Source organism: Petaurus breviceps, unplaced genomic scaffold (assembly GCF_028583685.1).
Source record: "Petaurus breviceps papuanus isolate PSGF00001 unplaced genomic scaffold, PetGlider_PUasm1.0 174, whole genome shotgun sequence".
NCBI lineage: Eukaryota > Metazoa > Chordata > Mammalia > Diprotodontia > Petauridae > Petaurus > Petaurus breviceps.
This window is the reverse complement of record NW_027185761.1, coordinates 10,160,284-10,171,108: the sequence shown is the minus strand read 5'-3', so window position 1 is coordinate 10,171,108 and position 10,825 is coordinate 10,160,284. Positions and strand designations below refer to the sequence as shown.

Genomic DNA, 10,825 nt, shown 5'->3' with positions numbered 1-10,825 from the left:
AAACCTGGTATGTAAGCGGGAGTGAGGGGGCATGATGGAGGATAAAAAGGGCATGATGGAGGAAAAAAGAAGAACTCAGGGGGCATGATGGAGTGAAAAGAAGGACTGATGGTCATAATTTTATTATTCTGTCTGTTTTGACCCCCAGACATGAGTACAAAAAGGAAGAGCTATACTGTTGAGTATAAGAAAGCAATTGTAGAGGAGTCACATGTCATTGCTGTCAATGTTCATTAAAATAAGCCCTCCCCTGAAAATAAGCCCTCTGGTGTTTTTCTGTCCAAAAAAATAATAAGACAGTGTCTTATTATCAGGGAAACATGGTAGTAGTGGTAGTAGTAGCAGTAGTAGTAGTAGTAGTAGTAGTAGTAGTGGTGGTGGTAGTAGTAGTAGTGGTAGTGGTAGTGGTAATGGTAGTGGTAGTGGTAGTAGTAGTAGTAGTTGTTCTAGTGGGGGGTGGTGGTACTTGTTGTTACCCTTAAGGTGCTTACAATCTAGATTACAAAACAAGATTTAAATATTTGAGAAGTCATATGACAAGTTTTCTTCCCAGATTTATCTGAAACTTGGTTTTTTGGTTTTGTTTTTTAATGGATGGTGGAATTAGGAAGGACAGAAAAAAAAATTATTAGTGAAAGCAATATTTGCCTGGATGGCGGCTGTTCAGGGATCAGTGATATAATAAACTGCATCAAAAAGGACATGGTGTCCATAGTCTGCCTATGTTCTGCCCAGGTCAGGATGTACCTGGAGTATCGCCAGGGGTGTTGTGAGGTTCAAATAAGATAAATAGATGCAAACTGCTTTGTAAATGTCAAAGCACTATCTAAAGGCTGTTAGCTGTAGCAGCAGCAGCAGCAGCAGTAGTATTAACAGCAGCAGCAGCAATGGTATTAGCAGCAGCAGAAGCTTACAATCATGAGGCCTCTAGTCTGGTGATGACTTCCTTCTCTGAGCTGCACTGTAGTCCTGCTGAGCTCAAGGAATGTATATAGGGCACTACAAGGGTGTGCTGGTAAGTGTTTAACAACTAGACTCTCTGCTATGGACACACCATTTCTTAAGTCTAGACAGTCAACAAAACAATAAAGTGAGCCCTGATTTGTGGTTATTTGATGCCTCTCTTTGAAAAAGATATTGGTAAAGGAAAGAAATATCTGCTATACACTTGCAGCAGCTAGGTGGAGCAATGGATAGAGTACCAGGCCTGGAGTCAGGAAGACTCATCTCCTTGAGTTCAAATCTGGTCTTGGACACTTACTAACTGTATGACGTTGGGCAAGTCATTTTACCCTGTTTGCTTTAGTTCCCTCAGCTGTCAAATGTGCTGGAGAAGGAAATGACGGCAAACCACTCCAGTATCTTTGCCGAGAGGCATCAAACATGACTGAAACAATTGAACAATAAACTATGTGCCCCATACCACCTAAATGCTTCACAAATATTGTCTCATTTGCTCCTCACGACGATTCTGAGAGGCAGGAGCTGTTACTATCCCCATTTTAGTTTTGAGGTAATTGAGGCAAACAGAGTTAAGTGACTTGCACAGGGTCACACAGCTAGTAAGTGTCTGAGACCAGATTTCAATTCAGGTCTTCCTGACCCCAGGCCTGGCACTCTATCCACTCAACATGACTTCAGCTGATAAATGGAAGTGGAGAGTCAACAGGATGGGGAAAGAGCTTGAAAATCATGCCAAATGATGATCATTTGAAGAATCTTAGGATGCTTAGATTGGAGAAGAAATATATGAGAGATTTAGGACTGGATTTATGATTTCATTGGTATAGGGAACTTTTAGGTGAGGAAACTCCCTCAACCAATGCAGGTAGCTTGTTTTTGTTTTTGTTCTTCTTGCAAATTATAATCTTCAGAGAGTTGACAGGGAAAGTTAAGTAACTAACCCAGAATCACACAGCCAGAAAGTGTCAGAGGTGGGACTTGAATCCAGATCTTCCTGACTGAAGCTAGCTCTCATTTGAAGGACTGCATAAGATAGATCTGAAGAAAACCTCAAGGTTAATCTATGTAAGATACATTAGATATCTTGGTTGTCCCAGGGGTCAGAACTACAACTATGGAGAAGTTGCAGAGATAAAGATTTCAGTTTGATCTAAGGGAGAGCTTCCTAACAGTGACATTGTAAAATGGAATCCATGTTGAGGAGGCATTGGGCTCTCCCAGTGGAGCTCACCACCAATCAGAAATTAGATGGCCACTTGCCATCTGTATTATAAAAGGAGCTCTTGGCCCAGTGTGGGTTGGATTAAAACAGGGGATTATGAACCTCCAAGGGGTCCATGGATAAATTTCAGGGGGGGTCTATAAACTTTGATGGGAAAAATTGCATCTTTATTTTCCCTCACTTTTTGCAGAAATTTGGCATTTCCCTCAATTATAAATGTAGGCAATAAAACATCCTGAGAAAGGGTCCAAAGGCTTTACCAGACTGTCAAAGAGGCCCAGGACACAAAAAACAACTAAGAACCCCTGGACCAGATGGGTCCCAAGGCTGCTCCTAATTCTGAGATGCTGTCATTATTGAAGATTGGGACCTGAGAATTAAATTTTGTAGCTAGTATCCAAAGCAGCTGTGGGGTTAAAGAGATCCCAAAGATTCTGGAAGGATTCCATTCCTTCCTATAGCCAAAAATGCACATCTGAAATCAATCACTGCTCTAGTCTCAGCTTAACCTCCCTCATGGTTCCCACACTGTCACTGCAGAACAGAAATCAACTGGTAGCTTGCTGTCGTCCTCAGGCTTAAACCTGGGGTTCAAGATTCCTCAGACAATTTACCTTAAAGATCAAGCTTGCCATGCCCCATCCTGTCAGCTTGGTGTTGACAAGGTCCTCCCCGAGGGCACATGCAGGCTACTTAGGGGGGCCTAAAAGCCAAATTATCAATTAAACAAAAAAGGGCAGTTTCTAAGAGCACCTGATGTGTGGGTAAATGTTTAATGATTGGTTCTCTAGAGGAAAAAAAAGTACATTGGACATATTTTAAAGTTTAATTTGCATTATTAACACTTTCTTCATCACTTTCTTAAGACTAGACAATCGACAAAACAATACACTCATGTTCCACTTTGTAGCAGTCACCAATTTCTGGTGCTATTTGAAAATTTAACTATAGCCAATTTCAGTGCATTCTAGGCCACCCCTAGTCATCAAGGATCTATCGCAGGTGTCCAATTTTCCCTGTGCAACTAACACCTTTTAAATTAAAGGATAAATTGTGCAGGAACTATTTTAACTTTATAAATAAATGAATGTTTCCATTATTTACTATGAATCCAAGTTGTAGCTCGTCATCTGGAAATGTGTGATCCTGGGCAAGTCACTTAATTTCCCTGTTTCCTCATCTGTAATCAATCAATAAGTATTTATAAGGCAGTCATTATGTGTCAGACCCTGTGCTAACCTCTGAGGATACAACGTCAACAACAACACACACACACAGAGAAGGACTTGATGCTCTTTGGAGATGTTGTCTTTTCTAACAGCTCAGATTAAGCACAGTGTGAGACTACCAAAATATGCAACTAAATGGATGCTGAGGAGTTTTTGCTAAAGATCCTAAGGATCCCATTAGAAACGGATTTTGTCATACTCTCACACTCACCTTAGCAAAGCCTGAGTTGTACTATCTTCCTGTCTCCCTTTTCTCTTTACCAATATTTATTTCCCCCATCTTTATTTTCCTCGTTTCCTCTTTCCCTCTGCCATCTTCTATTTCCATGGCCCTACTTCTTGTCTCACTCTCCCATCTCTCTTTTTATGCTTCTTCCCTTTATTCCTTATTCTTCTTTGCTCTGGGTAGTTGGGTGACTTAGAAACTGTTCAAGCAGCTTTTAGAAAGAATTGATATTTCACATCTTGCCTGAATCCATTCCCTTTCAGGGAAAACTAACTCCCAGTCATTGTTTCATTGAGTTGTGTCTCTGGAGGAACTAATTGTCTTCAGGCATCATTGATGGTCATAGGACCTTCCCTCAGGAGTCAGAGGGTATGAGTTCTGTTCCCAGGGGTGGGTTTGCCTATAAGGAAAATAACTGTGAGCAGGTATTTTTTATCAAGGGAGGCTCTCTCATTTTATCATGTCAGGTACTAGGAAAGTGCCTTCCCAGGACCATGGTATTACTCCAAAAATAACTAAAAATAATTGTGGAAGCTCCATTTTAAAGATTAGTAGAGATTATACATATGGGGAGGCAAAAAAAGAACAAAATACTAGCAGGCATTTGGAAGTGCCTGGGCTAGATGAGTAGCTTAGTGAGAAGAGAACACAGTAGCATATATCTCAGGTTGTTTCCTCCCAGAAGACAAATCATCAGTCGTCGATGGTCATGATTCTCCTCCCTGGTACTTCTTTGACTTTTTTTCTGTTTTGCAATAGTGAGCATTGAAGTTCTTAGCTCTTGGATCTAGTTTATGACTTTCTGCTTAGGCAAATAATCAACAATCATCCATTAAGTACCTCTTTGTCTGATAGCATGTTGGCAATTCCTTTTTTAGATTTACTTGATACACAGAGAACTTTTTTCCATCTCCTTTTTATTTTGTGTATGTCTGTTCTGGTTCAAACTCAGGAATGCCAAAAACTGTTGAGGTGGGGTCTCTGCCCACCCCAAAACTGTTGTGGTTTCATGATGTGTTGTGGTGTAACCATCTCAAAGAATTCAGAGTCAGACCACCTCTAATCCAAGTGTAGGCATTTATTGAGATTGACTCCTCTCATGAAGCAGGCTAAGTTCCAAGAGGAACTAGTAACTTCAGAGAAAGCAAGATGGATTTTTATAGGGTAAAGATGCAATTACATAACAGACATTTACATGGAATAGAGAAATATCATTAATATTAAAAAGGCAGAAGGAGTTTGGTAAGGGATTAGGTAATGGAGGAGGCGTCCCATTTATGGTTCAGTGGTTAAACATTCTGGTCATGCTGCCCTCCAACTGGCTAGCTATTGTGGTCCTGTCTGGTCAAGATGGATAATGTGATTTTGATTGAATACAAGAACACACCTGTTTCTGTGGGAATTGTCTGGGGCCAGTGACCAGGTAGAGGCAGTAACTAGGTTCCCATCACATGGACACACCTACTGTTTCTGGGGTACTAAGAGTTAAGGGACACACCTGTTGTTCCAATGAGCAGTGAGGCATATATGAAGAAGTTAGGATATTGGCAGGGGAAGGAGGGATGTGTGGTTGGGTTAGGTAGGTACAGTGGGCCTGCTGTTTAGTGGAGCCAGGCCTATAATGAAGTTAGAATATTGGGGCTGGGGGCAGCTTTATTAGGATTCTATCATGTCTAGTTTTTAAAATGTGTTTCTTGTTAGCAACAGATTGTAGACTTTTATTTTCTTATCCAATCTATCACTTCTATTTTTCATTTTAGTGGGCTATTTAATCCATTCACATTTAAAGTTATGTTAGCTTTATATTTTCCTCCATCTGTCTCTGTTTTTTTTTCTCAACTTGAGATTTTCTCCCCTCTTCTACTGTGTATACAGTATTATGTATGTTCTATTACTTTTCTTCAATTTTTTTTAAAGGTGGCCCTGTTTCCACTGGTTCTCTTTCCCTCACACATGATTCCTTCTTCTTGTTTGTTACTCTTTTCCTTTTAGGGTTTTGTTCATTAGTTCCTCTTCCTCTCCTGTTTTTATCTGGTGATATTTTTTTCTTCCCCCTCTTTTTCCTTCTCAGTCAAGTAGATTTCCTGCCTTTTCCTTCTCCTTTAGCTAGTCCTATTCATTAGGGTTTTTTAAATTTTATTTTTGTGTCACTTTCTAAAATGGAGCTCTCTTCATTATTCATCTTTTATTTCATTCTAGAGCCTCATTCTCTGATTCATGACACTTATAATGATCTAGTCTCTCTCTCTTTTCTCTGTATTCTCATACAATCAAAGTTTTCAAGGTCTCCATTCTAGGTTCTTCACTCTAGGTGCTTTCTGCCACTGCCTTGTAAGGCTCGTCCTATAGATTCCCCTTTTCCATTGTGCCTCACTCCCAGAACAATGCCAATTACTGCAATATTGGAGAGAACACTACCCCATAGTAGGACTCAAGGAGGGCTAGCACCTGGTATGAGGGCTTGCTGAGAGCTTTTCAGGGCTGTTCATCTACCTTTGGTGTACACCTGGCACTTAGTTCTCATCTGACTCCAAGAAACTATAGCATGAGCAGTGCCCCTGGCAAAACCGTCTCAACAGAGGGACTTAACCAGATTACAGGTTACTGACAGGCTTCAAACCTATTGCTGAGTTAGGAGTATGTTTGCTCCATGCATGTGCATGCTTTCCACAGAAGAATGGGCATTACAATAGCCACGAAAGTGGCCCAAGTAACTGCTATGGAGTGCTTAGAGATTGGCCAAACATCGAAGACTCTGAGGTCATTTCACTGTATCTGTACTATTACCTGCCATCTTGACTTTTGTCCTGCTACTGGACTTCTGATGACTCTAGAAGAGAGAGTGAGGCTGATGACTCTGCAGTTCTGCCTCACTTAAATCCAATTCATACAAGTTAAGACATCATCCCATGATGTCACTGGTCCTCTTTGAAAACAAAGAACAAAAAACATTAAACACCTACCAGGCATCAGGTACTGTGTTAAAGACAAAAATGAAACAGTCCCTGTCCCCAAGCAGCTTACATTCTAATAGGGAGATCACATATCTAGAGGAGTGTTAACCAGGGAAAGGAATTATTGTCAGGGATGTCACAAAGATGGCCTATATTGTAGTTGATTGACATGCCTTTTTCAGAAGCAATAGCTGTGCTAAGTCAACTAGCATTTATTAAGTGCCTATTATGCCAGGCATAATACAAAAAAAAAAAAAAGGCAAAAACAGCCCCTGCCCTCAAGGAACTCCCAGTCTGATAGGGGAAACAACATGCAAAAAATTATGTCCAAACAACATATATATATGTGTGTGTGTGTGTGTGTGTGCATTCATATATATATATATATATATGTCATGCACATATATTATAAATTGGAGATAATCAGATGCTAGCGTAAATGCTTCTTACAGAAGGGAAGACTTTAACTGGGACTTGAAAGAAGGCAGAGAAACCTGAAGCCTGAGATGAGGAAAGAATTCCAGACATAGAGAGCCTGTGAAAACGTACAGTCAGAAGATGGGATGTTTTGTTTGAGGAACAACTGCCAACGTCATATAAAGTGCATGAAGGAGAGTAAAGTATAAGAAGACTGGGAAGGTAGGAAAGGATTAGGTTGCAAAGGGTTTTAAAAGTCAAACATAGAATTTTTTTATTTGATTCTGGAAGTAATACGGGGCGACTGGAGTTAAATCTATAGGGGAGTAACATGGTTAGCTCTGTGTGTTTATTTGTGCTTTGATAGATGAGGGGAGGACAGTTTGGAATGGAAAGAGATTTGAGGCAGGGGGGCCAACTAGAAGACTAAGCACTAGGTGATAAAAGTCTTACCAAGATGGTAGTGGTATCAGAGAAGAGAAAGAGGCACATACTGGAGATATTTTTGTGAAGGTGGAATACAAAAGGACTTGGCAACAGATTAAATATGGGAAGTAAGAGAGAGGGAGTGAAGAATGACAACTAGGGTGTAAGGCGGTGCCCTTAACTTTAACACGGAAGTTAAGAAGAGAGGAATTTGGGGGGAAAGATTACAAATTCACTGTTGGACATGTTGAGTTTAAGATGTCTTTGGGACATCTAGTTGAGGTTGTAGGACAGGAGGCGATGAAAGAGGAGAGATAGGACTGGATAAATAGATGAGAATCATTGACATAAAGATGACAATTTAATTGATGAGAGCTGATGAGATCACCAAGGTAAATCCTATAGATTGTTGTTCATCCTTCATTCTCAGAGGACCAATGACATCAGGAGGGTGATGTCTTGACTTTAAATGAGGCAGAGCTGTGCCTCCCTCTCTCCTCCAGAGTCATCTGAGTCCAGTGGCAAGAAATAGGTCAGGATGACTGGAGATGACCCCAGAGGCAGTGGAAGACCTTGGCCTTTTTAAGCTAGGCAGCATCCATTCAGTGATTTAAGACACAGTAAGAAGTGAGGCCAAAGATGACCTAGTTTGTCTACTCAAAAAAGAAAATCCATCTGGGAGAAGACCTTCAGGGTTTCTGACCAGAATAGAAACAATTGTTATTTACACTCACTCTGAGCCATCAAAACCCAACAGAGACCAAGTGAGGCTGGAACTGGTACCTATTATTGGTTAATCTGTGAGAGCCAGAGTGATTTAGGTTTAAGGCATAGTTGAGTAGCTCCACTTAAATGCCAATGGGCCTTATCAAAGCCTGGTTTTCCAGAGCTCTATTTCAAGAAACAGAAGAGTTAATTGTCTTAGTTTTGTTTTTTTAATGATAGAACAAATGAGTGGAGAAGATTAAAAAAAATCTAGTGCCCAAACCTCAAGAAGTCTTGTGAGGTTTAAGCAATCAAAATTTAGATTCCTTTGGGCAGAGCACCTACATATAAGGGTATGATTACCCACATGGACAGAGGGAGGGAGGAAGTGAGGGAAAGAGGGAAGGAAGGACTGAAGGAAAAAAAGGAAAGAAGGAAAAAAAGGAAGGAAGGAAAGAAGAAAGGAAGTAGCATTGTCCAAATGGAACTGGCCAGTTGGATCCTCAGTGGGGCAGCTACTACTACTCACAGATTGTTGCTTTTCTTTTGTTTTTGAAGAGGGGGGTGATATTTTGACTTGCAAATGAGTTGGATTTAAGTGAGATGGGGCTTTGCAAAGTCATCAACCTCAAGTCATCTGACTCCAGTAGCAAGACATAGGTCTGGACAACTGAGATAAGCCCTGATGCTGTGGAAGACCTTGACCTTTTTAAGCTAAGATCTTTCTCAGATCTCACCAAGGGAAATTGTATATAGAGAGAAGAGAAAAGAAGACAAGATAACCTTGAGGGATACTTGTGCAACCTAGTGGGTGCAACCTGAATGAAGTTTCAATGAAGAAGGCTGATAAGGAATGGTCAGACAAGTGAGAGAACCAGGAGGAAGCAGTGTTGCAAAAACTTAGAGAGAATTCCTTTGAGAAAAGGGAGATCAACAGTGTCAAAGAAGACAGCTCAAGAAGGATGAGGATTGAGAACAAGTTCATTAGATTTGCCAGGTAAGAGATCATTGGTAACTTTGGAGAGAGCAATTTCAGTTGAAGAATAAGATTGGCAGCCAGACTTCAGAGGGTTAAGAAGAGAGTGAGAGAAAAGGAAGTTGAGACGTTGATTATAGATGACTTTCTCAAGGAGGTTAGCCATGAAAGGGAAAAAAGGTACAGGATGATAGCCAGCATCTATGGACAGATCAAGTGAAGATTGTTTTTGAGGGTGGGGAAGATACATAGACACGTTTATAGGAAGCAGAGAAACATCCAGTAAAACCTACTGTGTGCCAGGTATGTTACAAATATTGTCTTATTTTGATCTTCACAACTCTCTGAGAGAGGTGCATTATTATCCCCATTTTACAGATGAAGAAATGAAAAAAAATTAAGTTCAAAAATTACTGAGATGTTACGAATGATAAAAAGGGCATTCTGTTGGAGAAGACAGGATCCACTGGGAACCATGTGAATGTAAATGGGTTTGTCAGTGCTAGAGGTAGAAAGGGGAGGGGCACTCACTCAGGGGCAGGGCAGGAAATGGCCCTCGTGGAGGAGGCCATATGGTCCGAAGGAGTGCTGAGCTGAGTGGTTTGGCTCCTCCTGGACATGATCTCTGGAGATTCAGTGTAGTGGATGGAACAGCAGCAGGCATCAGAACAGAATGTTAGGAATAAATTACCAGCTAGTCCCATATCTAGGGAAAGGGGCAGAAGGAAGTGATTTCAATACCGTTTGGCCTGTTTGGCCTCCTTTCTTTGCTCCCTGTCCTCATTCAAGCTTATGGTGTCTTCTATTTCTGAGTGAGACAAGTAACCCATAAGTTAACCACCACCCATCCTCAGGACAGTTACTACCCTTCTACAAACCTATTTCACCAGGTCCACTTAACTTCAGCATCTTCTCTGGCTAAGATACGGAAGTCTTATCAGGGTCGGGGACTTGAAACTACTAACTTGAATGTGGCAGGGTTGGTCTTAACCTTTTTTTAATGTATCAGGGCCCCATTTTGGCACATTAAAGACTATGGACCCCCTTTTTAGAATAATGTTTTAAAATTTAATAAATATGTAAGATTACAAACAAACCAATTATACTGAAAGATAGTTCAATTTTAAAAATTCACAGATTCTGCTATGAATCCCTTTAAGCATGGCCTTAATTCTGAGAATCTTCTTAATCAGAGGAGTGAGGGATATGGCTGGTTCCCCACGTGTAAATTCATACTTAAGTCTGTAATGCCTGGACAAACTTGGGAATTAGAGTGGCTTTGTTCTATGCTAAATGTTGATTCACTGTCTGGAAAGCAGTGAATAATAAGTCTATGACTGAACCTTGACTCTGTGTAAGTTCCCACATTGGTCACCATTGGCATCAGTATCAGGTCCCAAACATTTCTGAGTCCTGGGAAAAAACATTCTAAAAAGTGTGTCCACCAGGGGGCTCTCTTAGCATGTCACCCACGCTAGAGCCAACCCTGAAAGGTGGGAGATTGTCTGAACAACCATGACTTGGTCATTGAGGAATTTATGGAAGCAGAGTTGATTTAGGCCAGGAACTCATCCAATTATCCTGACTGGCTCAGAAATCCTTTTGGCAGCTGCAAACCAGCTAGCCCAAGGTTGCGAAGCATGTCTAAACAGCTTCCACCAGAGCTATACTATTTCTACTTAAGATCAAAGGCTAGAACTTCCCATT

The 10,825-nt window shown here is 40.8% G+C and overlaps 1 long non-coding RNA gene across 1 annotated transcript in view; it reads left to right on the top strand.

Annotated features, from left to right (window-relative positions):
* Positions 1–9,001: 9,001 nt before the first annotated feature.
* LOC138158386 (uncharacterized) overlaps positions 9,002–10,825 on the top strand; it is a 44,720-nt gene continuing 42,896 nt past the window's right edge. The window contains exon 1 of the long non-coding RNA XR_011167625.1: positions 9,002–9,139. This is a non-coding gene — a long non-coding RNA (uncharacterized lncRNA). The remainder of the gene's footprint in view (positions 9,140–10,825) is intronic.